Below are 20,388 nucleotides of genomic sequence, written 5' to 3' on the forward strand. Positions count from 1 at the left end.
CTAATCAGAATTCTGACAATCTCCTCAACAGCATACAGATACAAAATCCACAGACCCAGATAAAACAGGCTACCATCCGCTTGTATTACTGTCAGACATGCATTCTTTTATATTAACTGCTCTTTTCTTACTCCCTTCAGATGAAACATAAATAACTTCAGCTGACTTCTAAACTCTACAGACAGCTCTGGTGTTCCTGTATGGTGGAATATGATTTTTCCTTACAACCCACCAATTATTTCCATGTCTTTTCTGGACCTTGGGATCTCTTTTGGGGCTACATTACTCAGAGAAATACAATAAGGCTGAGATGACCACTGCCTCAACATAATGCAAAGTTAAGGCCTTTATGACAGCCAGTTTGGAAATGAATGCAGCCCCCTCTTCCCAGCATTTTAAGACAGATGACCACCCAACACTGAACTGTCTCAAGTTTTCAGACTGAGACAGCTTTGTAGAAATAATAGAAAAAATTCATTACAATTGGTCTAGCATGGAATTTATTCTTAAAAAGTTTGGTAGAATATACTTGTAGACTTCAAAACTAGTACATCATCATTTGAACACTCCTTCATCTACATGATTTTCTCCAGAAATACCAAACTTTTAGTCCTGGTAGTTATAGCTAATCAAGTCATATTAGCTAATCAAATTAGCTGATCAGTCACTTGAAGTCTGTTGATGACATCTGTTCTGAGCTCTACAGCGTAGGTCAGCTACTGACTTGCGGAAATCAGACTCTATCTATAACCTCAGAATGGTTATAAAGCAGGTATGTTTATTCGGCGCTGTGCACACATGCCAGCCGCAAGGGGGATAGCTCCACCTAACTTGCGCACCAACGGTTGCTGGCAGTGTGGTTCTGTTACTGGGACAAATCCATCTTCATTTCATTTCTGCCGTAAGTCTCTTGCATAGTCATCAGGTCTCCGAAGAATCATTTCCCCCATAAGTCTCTTGCCCAGTCATCAGGTCTCCGAAGAATCAGTCAGGTAGGTTCCCGTCTCTATTCGTATGGGTACTGGCGTCCTTGGGTGGTCATCTGGCACACACTGTGGTCTTTGATGAAGGGCAGAAGTCTTCCTCGCTGCTAATTTTGTCCTTTCCTGTCTTTGACAGACTTCATCGGTCAAGCCAGTTCTTGCTGGTTCCATTATCTATGCATACAGTCTTCTACTCCCTTATCTTTGGGTTGTTAACATACAATTGTGCTAGCTCAGATCTAGGAATCAACACCCTTTATCTTGTTCCCTGTCTCAAGTCCCCCCTTTTCTTTATCCAAAGCAAATTCTTTTGCTTATAACAAGCCTTCTTGATACAAAGTTTTCATAAAATTCTTACCAGTTTCGACTTGTTGCTTGTTTCGGTTACACTTCCAGCTTTCATAATCATCTAGTCCTTTCATATAGCACCAAAATGCACACTGTACCACTACACAGGTCAAGAATACTAGTAAAAGGAAGATCAATCTTCCTCTACACAATTGCTTAAGCCAAGAAAAGTTGGGTAACCAAGAGGTCGTTTTGTTGCATAATTCTCGAAAACCCCATGAGGTGTCATCTTGAACTACCTTATGTAGGATCTTGGTCTTTTCAAATACATATATATATATAGAGAGAGAGAGATCAGTCTCAATTCGTCCTGCCTCATTTACATACATATAGCAACTAATATTTATTAAAGTGCATACTTCCCCTTGGGAGGTAAATCAAAGGTCTAGTGCCTAAAACGTTCTTATTGATTTGTTCTAGTTGCTTGCCCAAAACTATAATATGTTGTTGCAAACATTGGTTTCCTACTTGTGTTAGATCTTCTTTATACAGCATTTGGTAAGACCTGCCACACAATATCTCAAAGGGGGCTTAGTTTTACCAATACATATTGGTTTCTTGACAGATTTTACCAATCTGTTGTTTTATCAAATGGTTCATGGTTTTTCACTTGGCCAGTTGCCTGTGGCCTATACGGAGTGTGTTGCTGCCAGTCGATCCCCAGCACTTTGCTGACTTGTTGGGTCAGTTCTGCAGTCAAGTGTGGTCACCTGTCAGATGACATTACTGAGGGTACACCAAAGCTCGGTATAGTTGCATTCAACAATACTTTGGACACTTCTCTGGCTTTGTTATTTCTACATGGGAATGCTCCTGGCCATCTGGAAAAGGTGTCTGGTAGTACCAATAGGCATCTAAACCCCCCTTTTTTTGGGAGTTCAAAAAAATCAATTTGCCATTGTTTCCCAGGAACATTTCCCTTCCCTATTGTTCCTGTTTGGGGTTTGATTCCTGTCTGTGGTTTACTTTTATGCCTGCCTAACAATGGTATACAAATTAGGTCCTATCCATTTTCTACTTAAAAACTGTTATTTCAGCTCCCCAGCATGCTTTCTTATGTTCTCCAATTACCATCCAATATCATACAGTATCACAATTCTCCCATCAGTTATTTGTGTTAAACCTGTAGGTAACACCTTCCATTTACATCTTCAATTAATTGCTTATCGATCTCATAATATTCTGCTTCATTTTCTAAGACTTTTGTTAATGCCCGGTTTTCTGTTCCTGGTACTAGTACCAAAATTTGACTCTCAGTTGCTCGTTCTGCTGCCCCTTTGGCTTCCGTGTCAGCCAATCTATTTCATCTTTCAATATCAGCATCCCCTCTTTGATGTCCTTTACAGTGCAAAATGGCAACTTTAGCTCTCCTGCTTGTTTAATTGAGGATGATGAGAGTCCTCTCTCCTTCCAAATTGCCCCATGTGCATGCACCACACCAAAGGCATATTTCAAATTTGTCCAAATGTTAATTCTTTTCCCTTTTGCCAGCTCAAGAGCTCTTACCAAGGCAATGATTTCAGCCTTTTGGGCTGATGTTTGTTATCACATATCCTGTGAGGTACCGCATATCCCTGGTGGATGAAGGTGCTGCTGTCTATATACCAATCCTCTGCATCTTCTAGGGGTGGTCGGCTGGAGTATATCGTGTCCATGGTCTTGATGCAATAAGGAAAGAGGCTGGGTTCACAGTATTAATGCCAAAAAAAAAAAAATAGTAAACTAATAGTCCATTCTACACATTCCTTTTCTTCTTGAGGAGCTATCAACAGGTCATTTATATACTGCAAGTGTCCCCTTTTCCTGAAGGGGTTTTCCAAGCTTCAAGATTACAGGCTAGCTGGTTTCTCAATATGGTGGGGCTATTCTTGAACCCCTGTGGTAACACAGTGCAAGTAAGCTGAGTTTTTCGTCCTCTATTAGGATTTTCTCATCCAAAGGCAAAGAGTTTCTGGCTTTCAGGTGCCATGGGCAGGCACAAAAAGGCATCCTTTAAATCTAGTACCGTGGACCAAACTTGACTCTTTTCTAATTTTGTCAAAAGGTTTTAGGGGTTGGCTACTACAAGGTATAAATCTTTTGTGATCCTATTGATGGCCCTTAAATCCTGAACTATATGATTGGTTCCATCTGCCTTTCTAACCAGGCCTATATGGACTGTTATATTCTGACTCACATTCTACTATTAGTAGATTAGTCCACAATTAAGCAAGTTATTGATTATTCCTTCCATTCCCCTTCTGTCTTTCACCTTTAGTGGATACTGCTTCTCGCATACCTTCAGAGCATTTTCCTTTAAATCATTTTTTTTACAGGTACTACATTCTTTGCTCCCCCAGCTAGTCCTGTAGCCCAAACTCCCAGATACACTTGGTTCATAATTACACCCATTCAGGGAGTCCTATCTGGAGCTTTCTCTGGACTCGCCAGGGTTAGATAGACTTCAGAGTTTAATATGTTACTTTTATTTCCATTTTCCCTTGTTCAAAAGAAATTTTTGCATCCAATTTTGCCAGCAAGTCCCTTCCTAAGAAGGGCCTAAGCAAATTGGGTAAGTATAAAATTGATGTATTCCCATCACTTTTCCGCAATTCCAATTTCAAGCTTTGCAAAAAAAATGACTTTTCCTTTTGGCCAGTTGCTCCTACTACATTTACAGAGCTAGTGCTTGTCCAGAATCAATTTTTGGATTAACACAGAGAAAGAAGCTCCCATATCCAACCTAAAATCCATGCCTCTCTCTTCATTCCCTAGCTTTCTTTCAACCACTAGATCTGCTAGGATAGATGCCCCAGGTCCCTGTCATTCCTGCTCTGACTGTTGCAAGTTTATCCTGCAACCTAGGACAATTTCTTTCTGATATCAGGGGCCAATTGTCCTAGAAAGAGGCTAGCCAATTGCTTCTGTCTTCTGAAGCCAGGTCCAAATTGGTATTTTTTTTTTCTTCACTGTATTTCAAAGCTGGTCCAAAAATTCTATAGGGGTTTCTTCTGGACATTGTTGGAACAGATTCTCAATTCCCAATTTACCCAGATTTGGGGATTTACCAGAGGCCCCAGAGGGCTCACACCCATGATTTTGATATCTTCTTTCCCTGCTCATTCAGCTTCAAACAGCTCTGTCAAATACTACATGCCACACCTTTAGCACCTTCAATAACCCTTTTAATGCTTCTTTTGATCTTTCTCCAGCCTGTACTTTCACCAAAGGCTCAGTCAGGCACCAACTTAATTCCATACCTTTTTCCCTCCAGGATGCTGAAACAACATATCAGTATACAACATTTCTTCCCATTTTCCTTCACTCTTCAAAAACAACACTAATTGCAGGATAGTGTTATAGTCGATTGATCCATAAAGTGGCCATTTAGCTCCACCCTCAAGCTTGTATAGTGGCCACCCTTGACTGCAATACTTAATGAGGGTCCTCTTGCTTTCTGTGGTCCCGTCCCCCCCTCCCGTTCTAACAATATCCTTCCAATGTGTCAGTATGCACCCAAGGGGTCTTTTCTTTAAAACGTCTTTGTTCTGGGTATTGCCCATTTCCTTGATTTCCTATCCCCCTTTTTTTATCATTTCTATTCCTTATTAGTTACTGTCCCTTGTTTCAATTTCCACACAAACCTTTTGTTGCAGGTTTTTACCGTCTTCTCCCAATCTTCTTCCCAAACATCCCAGTTATATGTGTTAAACCTGTAGGTAACACTTTCCGTTTACATCTTCAATTAATTGCTTACCAATCTCGGAACATTCTACTTCATTTTCTAACATACAATTGTGCTAGCTAAGACCTAGGAATCACCATCCTTTATCTTGTTCCCTGTCTCACTACAGAGCTCACTCTAACATCCCTGTTGGAAGGAGAACACTTTCTTACCTGAGAGGACTACTGTGCATGGCTGTCCTGTGTCTCCATTGATCAGACTCACAGGAAAGTAAACCAAATGACGATGAAACAGATTTACCTCTGGACGCATCATAGTATGTATTGAAATGGGACCTGTAAGAACAAAGTGCATTCTCAAGTGAGTCCTTTCCCATTAATTTTCATAGTCACTGGGAAACTCTTACAGAAAATTCAGGCAAACAATTTCCCTGAATGGAAACCTCATTTTGTCTGTAGAACTAAGCATTTATCCCTGGATATTCAGTTTTTTGTCGTGGTATAAACCTTAGTGCTCTCACTGCACTCGGTTTTTCTTTTCTTCCTAAAGTTCATTTCTCTGGCAAAGCAATGCAATCCTTGAATTAAGACACCTGTGAAAAACTTAAGAAACCTCCTGGTCAATACCTTTCTTCAGACAGCGTCAATGATACCACAGCAACCCAGACTTATGTAATTTTTCTTTAAAATATCTAACACAGATTGTGTATCATTCTCAATCCCAGCTTGATCATCTAAATTGAATTTGTTGCATATTAAACAGATTTTCTTATCATTTTTATTACAGCAGATGAAAAAACGCTCACTCTAAATCTTGCTGGCTTTTCGTCACATCAGATTGACAGAGACTCCCTGATTCCTTGTCTTTATTTGTTTTCTGCAGAATTCTCCTATCTCTTTTGGTTCAAGTTGAACTGGTAAAAAGCTTTTCACTGGTTAGCACACTTAGCTGGTATACATTTTTGTTTCTTAAGATAACTGTTTTCACAATTTTCAATAGAACGTTGCCATGATCTATTTTGTAAGGTCTAGAAAATGGACCCCCCCCCCCCCCAAAAAAAAAATGCTTAGTCCTTTAAAATAAAATACCTATTCATTTGACTGGATGGAGGAAGTTAAACAGGGTTTATATTCTATTTATGTAGACTGTACTCAGTAAAAGTTTATGTAAAATTCTGCTGACAAATGGCAGAATCCAGCTTGACTGCTCTAGGAAGTGGAACAGACCCACAATGGACAGGAAAATGTACTATCAGGACAATTAGGAAATAAAATCTGTTGAATCTATCGTGATCTAAGTTACTGACAAGTGCTAAACTAATTCACTTTGTTCTTATTCAGCTTGGAAGAAATGGGCACAGAAATTACTCATTTACCCTAAGTACATCTCTGTCACCTTCTTCTCATCTCCAACATGATTCTCATTTTCAGATTGACCTCAGTGTAAACTGTGAGTCTATGTTAAGTCTCATGCACCAAGTGTCAGAGGCAACTGTGCTCTGACCAACACTACCTGTGCTGGACAAGCTATGGAGAGCAGAAATATTTCTGTAGTGGTCCTAGGAGAACCCCAGTTCCTTTGGATGCAGCTCTTCTTAGAACACTAAGGAAAATCTGTTCCTCAAAGGCTGCATCTCTATTAGATGCTGGGATGGAGCAATAATGTAGTTTTGTAATAAAACTCCAGTAATCACATTTACTCCATCCAGCTGTAGTTTCACAGAGGATCAGTGCTACATGAATGAATGTTCTCTCTAAAGAAACAGAAATTAAAGATCTGTTTCAGGTGCAAGATCAATGCATTGCAACCCCTAAAGGGGATATAAAAACCCAAACTAATCACCTGTTCTTCAGATAGATTTGAATCAAAGTTTGCAGACATTTTTGTCCAATGGCTCCAAATGAATCTAGTCCAAAGCTCCTAGATGCTGGAACCACATGATGAATATGTAAGGCCTTTAGCCTTAGCTGCTTTGATCTACTGATCTTCTCCAACTGGACTACATTGCTTGTTGCTATACCTCCAAGGGAACACAACACAGTTCGGATAAATTCACAGTCTAGAAAGAGCTCCAGCAGGAACATGGGTCTCCCTTGCTACCATCATCATAGAAGGTGCAGCAGCCACAGGGCCACTTCATTCATTCACTCACAGACCACCAATAACAAATACTCATTGCTGTAATATTCATTTGTTGCAAAACTACATTATTGCTCCATCCCCACATCTAATAAAGATGCAGCCTTTGATGAATAGGCTTTCTTTAGTGTTCTAATAAAAGTCATTGCTTATTAAGTTTAACTGCCTTTAAAAGTAATAATACTATGAGGTCTGTACAATTGGCAGCACAGTGTTTGGCCCTGATATCATCAAGGGTCTGTCTGGAACGGTACGAGCTGGTAACAGTTTTTTTTCAGATGTATTTCAGCTATGCCCATTGCCTACCACAGAGCAGGAGAAAATGCCTCTTTACTGTTGTAGATGTCCAACACTCAATTTTAATTCTTCTTGAAGCTAGGTGTTCCAACAATCCAAACCAGATGCCCAGCCTCCCAATCTAATGCATGAGCAGAGGGGCTCTCTGAAACACCAGTATAGACTAGGTGAGAAATACCTTGAAAGCAGCCCTGTGGAGAAGGACTTGGGGGTACTGGTTGATGAGCCAGCAATATGCGCTTGCAACCCAGAAATCCAACTGTATCCTGGGCTGCATCAAAAGCAGAGTGGCCAGCAGGGCAAGAGAGGTGATTCTCCCGCTCTACTCTGCCCTCAAGAGTCCAGGGTATGGTGTAGCAGGGCTCCCAGCACAAGAGAGACCCAGTTGGTCCAGAGTAGAGCCACAAAAATGATCATCAGAGGTATGGAGTACCTCTCCTATGAAGACAGGCTGAGGATAGACTCAGGTAAGGAAGAAATTTTTACTGTGAGGATGAGGAGACACTGGAAGAGGTTGTCCAAAGCTGTGAATGCCCCATTCTTGGAAGTGTTCAAGGCTAGGATGGATGGGGCTTTGAGCAACCTGGTCTGGTGGGAGGTGTTCCTGCCCATGGCATGGGGGGTTGGAACTTGATGATCTTGAAGATTCCTTCCATCCTAAACCGTTCTATGATTCTATACGGTATGGAATATCCCTTTGGCCAGTTCGGCTCAGATGTCCTGGCTGTGTTGCCTCCCAGCTTTTTTGCAACCACAGCCTCCTCACTGGCAGGGCAATGTGAAAAAAAAAAAAATGGAAAAGGCCTTAAAACTGTGCAAGCCCTTCTCAGCAATAACTAAAACATTGGAGTGAAGCCAGGATTCCTCTGATAGCATTCTTCATGATCCAGCACAACTGACTGCTCTCGCAAGATCATGTTCATTTCTTCTGAACCAGTCCATATTTTGGAGGCTCCTTTCTCCTCAAAAATCTTGAAATTCTAACAAAATACATCATTCATGCTTCTGTCAAGTACACACGGATTTATTCTGTTTTATTATGGACAGCAAGCTTAGGGAGACTGAATCTATACCTCAGTAATGGTCATTACAGCCACAAGAGAAGATGGAGCTCAGAGACACTCTCAGCTGAGGAAACAGTTTTATCACACGTGCAAGAATCAGTCTTGTTGTTTCAGAGTTAGCTTATTGTCTTTGTGAAGACCTCATTTCTTCAGCTTCTCTTACATTAGACAAATTACTGAGTGGGAAAGCAATTAGTACTTAATGCTATAATAAATCAACTGTTCCAAATCCAACAACTGTGATTTTCTCAGACATTGAGAAATAACATAAAGAAAAATAATGTAGTATGAACAGTAGTTTGCATTGCCATTATTATTGTTACTGTATGTAAAAAAATAAAAAAGATGATATACCTATACCATTAAGATTTATTTATTTATTTATTTATTTTTAACTTTTGAAAACGTACTCCTGGTGTAATGCAGCGAGATTTTCTGTTATTCTATTTGAATGACGGTTTTTCCACCCTCAAAAATGAAAATTGTTATTGTGGAACATGTGGTCAAGAAGTGTGACCAGGAAGGCCAAGAGCATCCTGGCTTGTATCAGAAATAGAGTGCCCATCAGGACTAGGGAAGTGATTGTCCCTCTGTGCTCGGCTCTAGTGAGGCCACACCTCGAATACTGTGTTCATCGAAGACATCGAGGTGCTGGAGCATGTCCAGAGAAGGGCTCTGAATCTTGTTGAGGGTTTAGAGAACAAGTCTTGTGAGGAGCGGCTGAGGGAGCTGGGGTTGTTTAGTCTGGAGAAAAGGAGGTTCAGGGGAGACCTTATTGTGCTCTACGGTAACCTTAAAGGAGGCTCCAGAGAGGTGGGGATCGTTCTCCTCTCCCAAGCCCCAAGTGGTAAGACAAGAGCAAAAAACTTTAAGTTGCACCAGGGGAGGTTTAGGGTGGTTATTAGGAAAAATTTCTTCACCGAAAGAGTTGCTCTGGTGCGTTTACATGGCAAGGTTTTGGTAGCAGGGGGCCATAGGGGTGGCTTCTGCGAGAAGAATCTAGAAGCTGTCCCATGTTAGATAAGGGCCCCACTGCTGACCAGAGCCGAGCCAATAAGCTATGTTGTTTGCACCTCTGTGAGAGCATATTTAAGGAAGGGGAAAATAATAACAAAAAAGGCTGCTTCACAGGGAGAGAGAGAGGAGCGAGAAACAGCCTTCCAGGTGCCAGGGTCAGTGAAGAAGGAGGGGGACAGGTGCTCTAGGTGCCAGAGCAGCAGTTCCCCTGTGGCCTGTGGAGAGGCCCCTGGTGGAGCAGGCTGTCCCCCTGCAGCCCATGGGTCCCACATGGAGCAGATCTCCACGCTGCAGCCCCCCCGTGGAGGAGCCCCCAGTGGAGCAGGTGGATGTGGCCTGGAGGAGGCTGCGTCCCCCGGAGAGCCCCTGCAGGAGCAGGCCCCGGGCCGGAGCTGCAGCCCGTGGAGAGGAGCCCATGCAGGAGCAGGAGGTCTGGGGGGAGCTGCCGCCCACCTGGGGGGGACCCATGCTGGAGCAGTTTGCTCCTGGGGGATGGATGGACCCTATGGTATGGAGCCATGTGGGAGCAGTTCTTGAAGAGCTGCTGCCTGTGGACGGCATCCCGTGGGAGAGACCCCACATGGAGCAGGGGCAGACAGTGAACGAGAAGGAGCGGCAGAGATGAAGTGCTATAGACTGACCACAGCCACATTCCCTGTTTCCCTGCACAGCTTGGGGGGAGGTGGTGGAAGAAGTCAGATGGGGGGAAGGCATTTTTGGTTTCTTTCCTTTGTTTCTCACTTCTCTAGCTTGCTAATAATAGGCAATAAATCTTACTGTCTCCCTATGCTGAGTCTGCTTTGCCTATCACGGTAATTGTTGAGCAATCTCCCTGTTCTTATCACAACCCTTGAGCCCTTTGCATTGTATTTTCTCCCCCTTTCCCTTCAAGGAGCGGGAGTGAGAAAGTGACTGAGGTGGAGCTTGGCTGCCCACCCGAGTAAAACCATCACAGGGCTGTTCCCAGAGAGTACAGTTCTTCAGGAATTTCTCCAGGAAGGGTACTCTCCATATGGTCCAGTCCTTCAGGAAAGGACTGCTCCAGTGTGGGCTCTTCTCCAAGGGCTGCAGTTCGTGCCAGGGCCTGCTCCTGTGTGGGTTCTGCACAGCCTGCGATCTCCTTCAGGACACAACCACCTGCTGCAGTATGGGGTCCTCCATGGACTGTAGGTCCCTTTGTCTATTTGTTAGCACAGAGTGCTTCATCATGGCTGCTGAGCTCAGTTTTGGCCAGTGCTGTGCCAGTTCCAACCCTTTTGGACAACCTCAGGTATCAGCCTGGCTGGAGCCAACTGTGTTTGACATGCCACCCCTGCAGCCCCCTGCTACCAAAACATTGCCACCCAAAGCCAGTACAGGAAGAAAAGAACAAATATACTGCATAGTGTATATATATATACATGCACAGTATGTGTGCATGTATATATATGTATATGTATATATATACACACATATATAGTATATGTATATATACATATATATATAAATGCATATTTTATATATGTATGTATATTCACATGCAGTTTTCACTGTGCATGACACTGTTGCAGATATTTGATATTTATTATTGAGTTATTAAATAGAACGTACTGAGAAATCCTACTGTCATCATTGTAGTACCAGTTTGTTTCAGTCTCAAAAAACGAACAGTTTTGCATTGCAGTGGGCATAACAACAGCAGCAAAATGGTAAAACACTGTAAATCTTTTAGAACAGAAGGAGCACAGGAAGATATGGTAGGGAATTAATGCATGCAGTGAAAAGAGGCACCTAGGAATGCTTCTTTCTCACTACTTTTTCACTGATCTTTTCTTGATTTTATTTTGCTGGAGGATGGTAGCTGATTACACCAACCCACGCATAGTAGGAAACAATATATGGAAGATGTTTCTTAGAAACCCCTCAGGCTGCAGCAATTCTGTCTTATCATCATTGGCTATGTGGTTGTCATTTCTCTTCCAACATAAGCAGTTAAACTCAATAATCCTGTTACTGCAGCAAAGTAGGATGCAAGAATCCTCCAAAGCAGAAAAGAGCCAAAACTAAATTAAATACATTTTGATACATTGAAATATCCTTTTAAAATCTGCTTTATGCAGTGTCAGGATTTCTGCATAGATTTTTGTTATTAAATAAGCAACTGAATAATCGTTAAATGATTTGTAGTTATTCTACCCTGAAGGATACTTTATGGGATTCTGTATCATGGTTCTGCTCAGTGTAAGTAACGGGAATTGCAATTAGGGGAGTCTGTGAGAAAATACAGGTAGAAACATTTTCAGGACGACTGCATGCACTCATCTTGCATCTGCAGCTCATCCTGCACAGACAGTGTGATCAAGCATCTCATTAAGAGCTTAGCAGAGACTGTGGCATGGTGGAGAGCAAATTGATGAAAGTTCAGGCTGGATATTAATACTAAGATGATGAGAATGGGAAAAGCAGTGAGAAGGTATAGGAAAGATGTCAGCCCTTTTAGTGAGAATGTACATCCATCAGTTGTCTCTTCTGTTGACTTTCTAATTTGAGGGCATCTTATTAGATTTTCTACTGCTTTTAAGTCACCATGTAGCTGTATGGATTGGGGTGCCATTTTATTTATTTTTAAACCTGGATCAGGTAACAATATTACACTGAACTCCAGTTTTGGAACAGATGCACTGTTAAGCTGCTTATTTGTAGCACACAGCATCTTACTATGAACATTTAGTTCAAGGTTTTTGTGGTTCTGTTCTGTTAGTTTGGGATAAAGCAGGTCTTCTGATTTGATCTGATAGCATGGAGCACTAAAGCTTTCATAACATGGGATTTGAAATCTAAAAGATAAGAAGCAATTAAACTGAGAAGTGCCCTAGCCACGACCTGTTGACAAACTACCTACAGCTTCTCTGCCTAGTTTTTCTACCTATAAAATAGGTTACTCATTCTGGCACTTCTTAAACAACTTTAAAATCTTTCAATGGAAGGCACTACAAATTTGATGGGTTTGCTTCTATTACAAATACAGGGCTTATCGTAACAATACTTTCTACTTGATTACATAATTCAGTTTGCTCTCCTGTATCTACCTCATTTGAACTGTCTGTTTTGGGTGGGGAGTGGGGAAAAACAGAATCTCATGGGCAGAGACCATCACACTCTTGACAACATATTGATAAAAGATCAGACTGGTTATCAGTTCTGTGATGATGATGCTAAGATAAAGTAAACAACATGAGAATGTATTTGGATCTAACAAAAATTATGGTGCATCTAATTATGGTGCTTTTAATTTTGGAGCAGTTATATCCAAGCACTAGTAACAGACATTACTACACAGTGAACTGTAGAAATTTATGGAATAACTGTGGTTGAAATTTTTTTTGTTGTTTTTGCTTTTTTTTTCCTTGATGAGTTTTCAATATCACCAGTTCCTTGGCCTGGCTGCCCACTTGACTGCAGAAATACGGACAATTGTATGAAGGAAATGTTGGCAACATGAAGACATAGACGTGTGTGTAAAAGAACTGTAGAACCGCAGTCTGAGTGACATACATTACTTATATTTTTTCTTTTTTTTTTCCCATATCCAAATCTTTGAGCCAGAAGCAAATATTTTTATCTGCTTTGTAAGATTATTTTTTAATACATATTTTCTATATGTTACTGACAAAGCTTTTAAACAACTAGTCAAAACAGAAATACAAGGATAAAATGTCCAGGAAAATATTTAAAACACTGAACTTACTATTTAAAATAAATAAATTAGTAAGTAAATAAATAAATAGATACTGTTTCACTTCAAGCTTACTACACTAGAAAGGAAGAATGAAATTTCACTGTATCAGTGACACAGAAAATGCTTATATGTATATGTGAGTTTATATGTATATTATATTTTCTTTCCATACCTGAAAGGAAATTTCTCAATCTTGAAGTGATTAGGCTGAGAGCACAGCTAGCAGAGGCAGGCAGCATAGGCAGCAGTTTGTACAGCAGTCTCTGATTTCTGCTTTCACCAAGGTCCAGGATCATTGCAGAATACTTAGGAACACTGAGAAATATAAGGGTGACCACTGTTGCTACCACTTCAGGAAAGGTAGGGAAAGCCACAGGGATGTGGGCCTGAGGAAGCTCTAGAGGCTACTGATGAGGAAGATCATCTATCCTTGACCCAAGGTGCCTGGGGCCTTCCTGGCTGTTGCCCCATCGTTTGGGGATGTCAAGTACTTCTTCAGCTGGTGCTCAGGAGAGGTCTGTGGAAAAGCCAGGCTTCAAGCATAACTCACAGAAAACAGCCAATAGAAGCAGCAGTTTTTACAGAATGGTGCAAAGAAGGGGATGTCAGCTGAATTTGTACCACTGGTGCAGTCTCAAAAGTACCTCCTGGCACTTTTGTCTGACTTGCTATTCATTGGGATGGATCTGTCTTGAGCTTGGAGGAGGTGATTCTTGAATATCAACCAGCTTTCTTGGGTTCCTCTTTCCTCCAAGGTCTTATCTCTTGGGAGTCTTTCAAGCAGATCCTTGCAGAGTTCTTTTCAGTGGCACCCACTGGCATAACAAGAGGCAATGGGCACAAACTGGAATACAGAAATTTCCCTCTGAACATCAGGAAACAATTCTTTACTGTATGGGTGCATGAGAACTGTTGAAGGTTACCCAGAGAGGTTGTAGAGCCTCCCTCCTTGGAAATACTCAAAAACCACCCAGACTGCTCTGTGTGACCCTGCTTGAGTAGCAGGGCAGGACTGGTTGACCTCCAGAGGTCCTTTCCAACCTCAGCCATTCTATGATTCTATGCTAAAGAATAAATTAAATTCAATTTCCTGATTGCTTATTATAGCTTATATTTATTTTGTACTCTGTCATTATCATAATCCTGAAATCTTTCCTTATGCTGACAAGATACACTTTTCTTGTCTACTTCTTGAAACTAGACTAGTTTGTAGTACTGGATGTTTTAAAGTACTTTGTAGTTGTAAAAATGAGTGCAACAGGCACTCAATTTAGAAAAGGTAGCTCAGCAGACACATCTTTCCATTCCCTGTGCCTCGTAACTAGCGGAGTGGGACCGGTTAAACGAGATAATACGAAGGTGTTTTGCTAGATGTGAGGGAATTGTTCTTATGTGGTTATAAGGCTCAAGAGAGAAGCATTCTTGCAGGAGGTTGGAGAATGCTAGTAGAGTTCAATGCAGGAAAAAATAAAGGTCAGTGTATTCCTCTTCATTTCAGTTCACCGAAGATAAGTCTTGAGTGGCTAATGGGTTAATACTGACTGGCTGAAACTGGCTACATTTTATATTTACTGCAAATGGTGACATTTCTAATGCAAGATGGCCAGTCTGGCAGTTTTCCATCCTTTGGGAAAAAAGGGATGTTCTGAAGGAAGAAGGAATACTTTGTTCTATTATATAATCTTCTCACATTGATTTTTTTCTTACAAGATTCTGTGTTCTGGCCATCTGGCTGCCTCTCACTTCCTTTGGCTCAGTTATTGAAGAAACAAGATAGACTTTTGAAAGGACCAATATTATTTACCACATTACTGAATCTCAAAGACATTCATATTCAACTTTCTCACTCTGCTGATAAGCTTTGTTGGAAAGAAGAAGCTGGAAGTTATTTCATGTGAATTTATCAGTGTTTATTTACTCTGAGGAGAATTTTCAAAATTTCACAGGGTGGAAGCCTGAGTCTCTTTTCAAAAAATGATCTAACACTAAAACCAAGCTTCCAAAGCTGTGCATATCCAAGATCCAAAAGAATATGTATGCTCCTAATGCCCATGTAAGCCCTCAACTTTCTATCAACTTCATTAACTACTAGTAAGATCCTAAATATTCAGTTGGTTCTGTAGCTACATGTCTAATGACAGAAGCAGGCACCAACTCTTACTTTGAGAAGTATCTGTGTGCAGTAAATACCTAAATTTATAATCTTCGGTGTATGAATGAAGCCTGTTGGAATGATTCATATGAAAGTGAGGTAAATCAGTTGCCATAACGTATTTGGAAAATGCTGATTTTTCAGAAAGAAATAAAGTGTGCTACTTTATGCAAAAATTGGCATTATCTGCTTCAAATCACTTATTACCTGAAAGCAAATTGTCTTGAATGCATTTGAATTACTTTCTAATAGGTAAAACACTTACCAGTGTCTTTTCTACATTGTGTAAATGCTTTGTACACTGTCACTAAAAAACTGGGGGAGCAGCTTGTTGCACAACTGTATATAGTTGAAGAGTGAAGAAAAAAAAGAAAAAAAAAAGAGAGAGTTATCATGGGAAAAGTCAATCTGAATGACCTAATTTACTCTTGTGTGAAAGCAGAACTTAGTCCAGCAAAATATACTTAAGACTTCACAAGTGTATTTGGCTTTGTAAGTCTTAGTAGTTCTCAAGCTAAGGCTCTTAAGGCTACAACTGCAGCCTTCCAAATTCCAGGTGAGCTGCAGTCTATCCCAAGGCTTATATAAGGTCAATAAGGGCCTTTGTTGCCAACACCAGCATGCACTGGGTACCTAATATTGATTTCTGGGTATTTCTCTGATATAAATCAGCTTTCTTAGTGCTGACCAGCTCTATGCCTGACAATACACACATACAAAAAGAAAAAAAAAAAAAGGAAAAACAAAAAGGAGGGGGGAACACAGCTAAAACTTGCTTAAGAGACACACAACAGACCCAAATACCAGTGAGTGAGTTTTATGAGAGAGAGAGAAACGCTCCTAATGAGGGAAGAGTAGAATATATCTACATGTTTTATGTCCACTTCTTACTCACTGAGATCCATCATAATCATTTTATCAAAACAATTAATCAGAAATATATTAGCAAATTCCAATTATATGAATTGCTTTCCAGTTCACCTTTAAAACTAACTTGAATTTGTCTTTTTTATATGACATGCTAACCTGAAAGTTAATAAAGTTAAGAAGCATTGTCCAGCAGGAATTAGCTCTTGTATGTATTTAAAATTAAGGATCTTAAAAATAAAAAGTGTCAGGAGTGCATTTTTTATGCTGTGGTCATCTTTCTTAAAAGTTACTGACAACTTGCTCACCTACCACCTGTAAATTAGTCTCCAGCCTAGTTTTATACTGGTTTAACAATTAACGAGGTGTTTTTAATTTTTTAATTGAAATTTTTAAAACATGGTTTCATTAAATCTATTATAAATTAAATTTTAAGGACAAAACCCTTTCTTATTAACTATTAAACCAGTTTGAAAACAGGATGGAGACACTGTGATTTCACTCTAGTTCTATGAAAAATTTTACTTTACTAACAAACAACTACCTGAGACAATTAGAAATTGTAATTAAAAATAATAACAAAAATCTTCAATTTGAAAAAAATGCAACCTGTAGGTGAAGTCTTGGCCATTACTAACCAGCCAGAATTTAGTTTGTGTTAGTCCTACAGTCTAATATTACTTTTTCTTGTAAGCTATGTAAACATGTCTTCTATTGTAAAACATGCAAAAACTGCAAAAGAAAATGTTTGGATTTTTAAAAGCAGTTTAAAATAGATAACCTTTGTAAACACACATGTCGTTTCACATCTGCCAATTACTCAGATTCCTTCTTTGCCAAGATTTCCTGAGAGTGAGCTTCTGGCTACAAAAAGATTGCTGTGTCCTTTGTAGCTGATTGAATGGCTATTTCATCATCTATACTATAATGTCAGTTACCAAAGACCAGGAATGGCTTAAATTTAGGCAAATCAGCATACCGTCTCCAAAGGAAGCTATCCTGAACAGCAATCTGCAAAGTTTAAGGACAGAACAGCCAGCAAGTCCATCTAGAATCTTATGTCTTTGCAGAAGTGTTTGCAGGCAGATGTGTTTTCCCTCTCTTTATAAAGGTATTTGAGTACAGGTGTAGCTGTGTTTCTAGTTATGAGCGGCAATGAAAGACAAGAGCGATTTAAACTTAAGAACTGGCAACATCTAAGTATCATTTTTTTATTTTATTTTTTGGGGGTAAGTGGTATCAAAAATTGCTGAGACAATTAAGCTGGTCATAAAAGTCCTGTTCTTTCTAATTTTATATTTTTTTTTTCATGGAAGACTCTGAAGAAATGTAAAAGCAGATTGCTAGTGGCTAAGAAAACTTAAGTATGCAGTTTCCTCAAGGATTGTTTCATCATACGCCTAAGGAGGGGAAAACATTCTCCCTGAAATGGGAAGTAATAACTGTTAGGGATCTTCATGCATAGATAATTTACTTTCTGCAAGATCTTTGACAGATGAGATCTGGCAAACTTTATTGCTGTGCTTTAAGATGTTATTTACCCAGCTGTCTAACTGATCTTGTGCTGGAGATAATATCAACTAACAGAGTCAGAAAACAGAAGCACACTCTTGAATGTCACCTGCTCTATAGACAAACTTTTAGGGCAAAGTTTGGTTTGCATGGTGGGCTGTATTATGATCCTCACCTGGAAACAGCTGACTGTGAAATACATTGGATTTGTCACACATAAGTGACTTCTAGCAGAGCTTTGGTGGCAAACAGCTGCCAGTGGTAAAATCATAGATGGCCACAACTGCTTCATCATGTGTTTCAGAGTTCCTACTCTGTTTTCTGTTTGAGGGGTACTTAGTTTATCAGATGTGAAGTTAGTCTTGAAGTGCATATCTCACAATCAATGAAACTTTATATTTTTTGACAAATATGATGGTCTATTAGGAAAATATTTAATTACATATTATAAGCAAGGGCATTTACTCCATCCAACACATTAAAGAACTGGTACCCAAAGAAAGTTACCTATATAAGTTCTGAGGGCTGATGAAGATGTATTTTGGTATGAGGCTTATAAAAAAAACCTTTCTAGCACCAGGCCTCAATATTAAGATAACAGGCACAATGAGCCTCTCCATCAGACCCGATATAGAGAGGTTGGACATTTCCTGAAAAAAGCTGAGAAAGATGATCTGGAAGGGTTAGGTACTGTTTTCTTGCTCACTCTCCATTTTGTTTCAGAAATGAGAGATAAAGGTGACGGACCTAAAACATTCCTAATGAAAGATTAATTTGCCTATATTTACTGTGTAGTTTTTATTTGAAGAATGAAATGGAAGGAAGAGCTTGGATACGTTTGGGGGCTTTTATTTATTCCTGTTGTAGTGATGTGCCTAGAAATTTAAAGATTTCTCAGAGAACATTTTCTTCTCCAAGAACTAGAGGTTGAACATTTCATACATAGTTTGTTAAGATGGTCTTCCCATGCACAATGTATCTCCATCACCAGATAGGATACACCAACAAAATCCATCATATTGAAGAGTTTTGTTGATTATCTGTGGCTTTGATGACTGTGTGTCATGGGACAATTGAGTCTTCGCAGACCTCTGAAACAGTCTAAAAAGAAAATTATTCATGAATACAACAGTCCCTGCTATATTCCTTACTATCATCATCACTCTGCATTGTGACTTCCACTTCTAGCCAGTCATTCCTTAGCAAACTAGTCCTTTATAGACTTGGAAAGGCTTTGAGATGTGCAGTTGTACTGGTTTTTGAGTTAATTTCCTTCACTCTAGGTTGTATAGTGCTATGTTGTGGATTTGTGACAAAAAACAGTGTTGGTAATATGCAAGTGTTTTAGCAGTTGCTGAGGAATACTCACATGGTGTCAAGGCCTTCTGCAGTGAGGAGGCTGGGGGTGCAGAAGGAGCTGGGAGGGGACACAGCCAGGACAGCTGGCCCAGGCTGGTCAGAAGGGATGCCCCGTACCATGTGGTGTCATGCTCAGTAATAAAAGCTGGGGGAGAGAAGGGTGGGGGTGGGGGTGCACAGAATTGGAGTGATGGCTTTTGTCCAAGTAACCATCATGTGTGATGGGCACTGCTTTCCTGGAAATGGATGAACATCTGCCTGCTGAGAGGAAGCAGTGAATGAATACCTTTTTTTATTAGTATTATTTTACTTGTGCACTAAGCTTTTGCTTTACCTATTAAACCATCCTTATCTCAGTCCGTAAGTTTTCTCACTTTTACCCTTCTGATTCTCTTCCCATCCCATGGTGGGATATGAGTGAATGGTTGTGTAGGGCTCAGCTGCTTACTGGTGTAAGTAAGCAACAGTGTTGGTAAATAATAGTTAGGGTCATTTTAATTTCCCAGTGACATTATTCCACCAGAGAGATGATCCATTTGTTTCCAGAGCACAGTCCTCCAGTACGGTTGGCCATGAAGCATACATGTGCTCCTTTGTATTTACATGGCTTCTGCTGAAAAACATTTGCAGTGCTGACAGTAAAGTAATCTAAAGGACTGACACTACTGTTCTGCTAGAAACAGGAAAAGCAGGACATTTTGATTATAGTATAACTTCTTAGTCATGCCCCCCTATGAGGGGCAGTCACAGTACTTCTTTTCTTCCATAGGAAGGATTCCATAAGAGAAGAACTCTTCCATAAGGGTTTTTTTTTGAAGCCTAGTATTTATGCCTGAAACAGCTTATAATGTAAGATACACAAAACAAAAATCTGTTTGAGTTTACAACATATAGTGAATTTATCTCACATAAACCTTGCCATCCTTCCTGTCAAACTGCCACACCAGCGTAACCTGGTCCTGCCCAGCAGGACCTTCCCAACTTCTTTCTTTATTAGGGAGGAATTAACCACTCTCCCAACACTACTTGTTCTCCTTTCTGGGCAAGTGAAGAGCACACATCTTCACTGCCAGCTAAGCTGTGTGTCTTAGTTTCATCTGTGCTATGTAGCCAGTACCCTCTCATCTTCAGCCTTTGCCAGCTCCAGCTCTGCAGTCTCAGTCAGCACAAACAAACCTCCCTCCAAGCCATGCAAAGTTTCTACCAGGTACCGGCCCACTCTTCCTGCTTCTTTTTGTTTTATCACAGTCATAACTGAACCAGCTTGC

The 20,388-nt window shown here is 40.3% G+C and overlaps 1 long non-coding RNA gene across 1 annotated transcript; it reads left to right on the plus strand.

Annotated features, from left to right (window-relative positions):
* The first annotated feature begins 5,235 nt into the window (after nucleotides 1-5,235).
* On the plus strand, nucleotides 5,236-8,844 carry LOC308185110. The gene is made up of 4 exons (XR_013943123.1): nucleotides 5,236-5,355; nucleotides 5,782-5,929; nucleotides 7,510-7,692; nucleotides 8,252-8,844. It is a non-coding gene; the product is annotated as an uncharacterized lncRNA (long non-coding RNA).
* The last annotated feature ends 11,544 nt before the right edge of the window (nucleotides 8,845-20,388 follow it).

The sequence above is a fragment of the Anser brachyrhynchus genome, assembly GCF_964034855.1.
Source record: "Anser brachyrhynchus genome assembly, chromosome: Z".
NCBI lineage: Eukaryota > Metazoa > Chordata > Aves > Anseriformes > Anatidae > Anser > Anser brachyrhynchus.